The sequence below is a fragment of the Chrysochloris asiatica genome, unplaced genomic scaffold (assembly GCF_000296735.1).
Source record: "Chrysochloris asiatica unplaced genomic scaffold, ChrAsi1.0 scaffold00043, whole genome shotgun sequence".
Classification (NCBI taxonomy): Eukaryota; Metazoa; Chordata; class Mammalia; order Afrosoricida; family Chrysochloridae; genus Chrysochloris; species Chrysochloris asiatica.
Window position 1 is genome coordinate 6,435,400 of NW_006408561.1, and position 4,317 is coordinate 6,439,716.

Genomic DNA, 4,317 nt, shown 5'->3' on the forward strand with positions numbered 1-4,317 from the left:
CCTTGTTCATTGTCCAGCTCATGTATATGAGGCAATTGAAAATACCATGGTTTGGGTAATATACATCTAAATCTTCAAAGTGACATATTTATTTTTAAACACTTTAAAGAGGTCTTTTATGCAGTAGATTTGCCCAATGCAATATATTGTTTGATTTTTTTGCCTGCTGTTTCTATGTTTATCCAAGTCAAACAATTGTATTGTATGAAATCATTGACAACTTTAATATTTTCTGTATTTACCAACAGTACAACTTCAGAGCCAGTATCTGAAACATAATGTAACTTCTTTTTAGGGTTAGATTTTGCAAGTCTCAATTGTATGAGAAATTTCTATCACTTATTCCACATGGAAGAAATTGTCTTCAAGAGTTTAGTTTTTCAATTTAATTTTTCATTTGCCTCCCCCTGCCCTGTCTGTCTTCTCTTCCCATCCTCACTCCTTATTTTCTTTTCTGTTTTGTTTTACATAGCACTAGAAAAAGTAAAAGGGATGAGAATAGAACAAATAGACTATTTGGTCTGTGTCGAGGTGACTTTTGGCAAATCAGAGTTATCCCTTGAGGAATATCATGTAACAGAACTCAAATGAGATACTGGGCACAGAGGAAGGTTTTCATAGGTTAAAAGAGAATTTTTAGGTGACTGTCTCCAAATGGCCCTGCTTCATTGATCCAGTGCCCACAATTTTCTAGTTGATTGTATAATCTTTTCATTTCTGTGTTTCCTTGATAGCTGAGATCTCAATTTAAACTTATATCAGATTCATTTAAATATTTTAAAAGTTGTATTATATTTTCAGTTTCCTATTGCACTTTTTGATTCCTAGCTGTTCCACAGCTTCCCATCTAGTTAATTATTTCCGTGTGGTCTTCATCTCAGGATTGTCTTTTCTCTCTTCCCATTCCTGCTGAGTCTCAGCATCTCTGCACCACAGGAATGAGCAAGGAGCACCACTTGCCCTCAGACATCCCCTAACCTGAGGACTTGGCTCTCATTTGTCTCCAGGTGGTCATCCTCCAGAACTTACAAGGGCAGAATTGATGTCAAAGCTCAGGTATTAACCATCTGTTCTCAACTGCTGGCACTTTTATTTGAGAAAACCTTAGAATATAATTGCTTGGATTAAATTGTTATGTTAAGAATGTATGACAGATTTTACTTTCTGAATGTGGACTTTGTAAAACTATGTTCTCTGATTGAAATGAACTCATTTCCTCTCTGCACTAGTAATGTAAGTATGAATTGCACCTCTGTGTAAATTTGTAGTGATCATTACAAGACAAAATGTAATCTGACCAGATTTTGTGTAACTACTATTACTTCAAACAAACAAACAAAAAAATGACAAAAACTCTGCTTTTTGTGTTCACTATGCAAAGGAGCTCTGGCAGCGAAATGGTTAAGAATCAGGCTGCGAACCTTAATGCCAGCAGTTCGAAACTACCAGCCACTCCAAGGGAGAAAGATGAGGCGTTCTGCTCCCGTAAAGATTTACAGCCTCAGAAACCCTGTATAGGGTCGCTATGGGTCGGAACCTACTCAATGGCACTTGATAACAACAACAACATGCAGTAGATGGAGTCCTGACGTGGCTATGTATAAAAAACACTGGACCACAACATCACTGGAATCACAGTCCAAACTCACCAGCTGCTCCTTTAATACTCCATACAGGGTTGTTATGAGTCAGAACTGATTTGATGGTTCTTATCAACAACAACAATATGCAGATGATACAATATTGCTTAATGGAAGCCAAGAGGACCTGAAATTATGATGAATATCAGAAAGTAGCACCTTCACTGTGGATTGCTTCTCAATGTAAAGAATAGAAAAATCCTCAAAACTGAAACAATGAATAACATGATAAATGGACAAAAGGTTAATGTTATCAAAGATTTTTTTCTTGGATCCACAATCAGTGCTCATGTAAGCCACTGTCAAAAATTAAAGGTTGTACTATATTTGCTAAATCTGTTTCTGCTGCCAAAAAAAAAAAAAAAAAATTCAAAGTGTTAAAGAGGAAAGATGTCACTTTGAAGATTAATTTATGCCTGATCCAAGCCATGGTATGTTCAATCGCTTCACATATATATGAAAATTGGAGTAAGAATAAGAAAACTAGAGAAGAATGAATGCATTTGAATTATGGTGTGGCCAAATAATATTCAAAGTACCATGGACTTCCAGAGGAACAAACAATTCTGTCTCAGAAGAAATACAGCCAGAATGCTCCTTAGAAGCTAGAATGGTGAGACATCTCGTGTACTTTGGACATGTAGTTGTTGTTGTTGTTAAGTGCCGTCAAGTCAGTTCCGACCCATGGCTACCCCGTATAGGGTTTCCAAGGAGCAGCTGGTGAGCTTGAACTACCAGCCTTGTGGTTCAAACTGACTTTGTAGTCAAGCACATTAACCCACAGCACCACACCATAACTCCAAGGAGGGTCCAATCCCTGGAGAAGAACATCATATTTGGTAAAGTTGAGGGTCAGTGAAATAGAGGAAACCCCCAATGACACAGATGGACACAGTGTCAACAACAGTAGGCTCAATCATAACAATTGTGAAAAGATGGCACAGGACCAGGCAGTGTTATGTTCTGTTGTGCACAGGGTTGCTATGAGTTGTAATCAACACCTAACAACAGCAATCATCTAGAAATTAAAATAATTTATAGCTTTAGATTCGATGGTGGACATATGCATTGCTGTCGAGTTGATTCTGACGAACAGAACTTCTGTAGGACAGAGTGTACATCTTTACCACTATGGAAAGTGGATGGTGGAAACTTTGAAGATTGGTTTATCGCTGGCCGGTGTCATAGCCCTCCTCGCCTCCCGCCAGCTGGCGAGGGTCCACCCGAGGGTGGCTCCAGGACCAAACCCACTTGCATGCCCCCGGCCCACAGGTCGATGACAAATGTCCTCCTTGGTCCCTGCTTCAGAGGGTGAGGAAACCCTGTCTAGTCCAAGTCTGAGAAGATACACCAGATGACCCGCACGAGAGAGGAGAGTGAAGAGGAGGACAAAGAGGAGGAGAGTGAAAAGGAAGAAAAAGAAAAAAGTCTCATTGTGGAAGGCCAGAAGGAAAAGAATAAACTAGAGAGGTTGTTTCCTGGTTCCTTTAAAAAAGTAAAGAAGAAGAGTAAGTCTCTTCTTCACAGAGAAAACCGTTTACAATTGCACTAGGAAAAGGACAGAAACTTTGTGAAACTGAAAGGATGTATTTCTTTCTATGTAAGAAGAAAACGAATGAACTTAGAAATCTACACAAACTATAACAGACCAGGCACAGTGTCCTCATTAAAGAAGAAGGTGGGTCAATTCAGTGGCTTTACATTTGAAAAAGGACGTGTCCAATATAAAAAGGAAGAAATGTTGAAAACATTCACAAATGCCATGCTAAAAAGCATTTGTGAGGTTATTGATTTGGAGACATCAGGTGTAAATACTGAACTGGTAAAGCAGATCTTGAATTTCTTAATGCATCTAAAGCCTTCTGATAAGCCATGGCCCAAATCCAAAAAAAGTGCTAGCAAAGGCAGCAAAAAGGAATGGAACAGTTCTAGAAAGGCAAGGAAAGCTAAGCTAACTAAATGTCCTGAAATTCTGTCAGAAAAATCTAGTAGCAATGAGGATGAAAAGAAAAACCAGGAGAAGTCTCATATGACAAAGATAAAGAAAGTGAAGAAGAGTTTTCCCTTTTCATCTAAAAGCCACTTCTAAAAATAAAACCAAAGGCCACTTGTAAAAATAAAAATTCTGTAAAAAGTGCCAATGTTAAGAAGGCAGATAGCAGTACACCAAGGAGAATCAGAACTGTTCCAAAAAAGAAAATGAATCTGAGGATAGTTCTGATGATGAACCTTTAATTAAAAAATAGAAGAAATCTCTGACAGACGAAAAGTTAAAGGAACCAGGAAACAAGTTATTGGCAAATACTAACTTGGAGGAAGTCAAAAGCAGATTTTCAAAGAGGTATAAGAAAATTATCCTACTTATGACTTAACTAAATGGAAGGATTCCCTAAAAACAACTGTGAAAGAACTGATTTCTTGAGATAGAGTTAGAGACAGATAATTTGACCCCATGGATTTGAAGGTCTGATTTATACCAGCAGAGAGAATATATTTCCTTTTCCAAATCCTTGTGTTGGTAGAATTTACTGCTGATCTTTTGATCTGGAGTGTTACATAACTCTGAACAGACCAAGGGAACACCGAATGGTTTAAAATTAGGAAATATTTGAGCCAGGGTTGTATTTTTTTCACCATATGTATTCAATCATTTGCTGAGCAAATAATCTAAGAAACT

The 4,317-nt window shown here is 37.8% G+C and overlaps 1 pseudogene; it reads left to right on the forward strand.

The window, feature by feature from the left end:
• Positions 1-2,923: 2,923 nt before the first annotated feature.
• LOC102828639 lies at positions 2,924-4,062 on the forward strand (annotated as a pseudogene).
• The last annotated feature ends 255 nt before the right edge of the window (positions 4,063-4,317 follow it).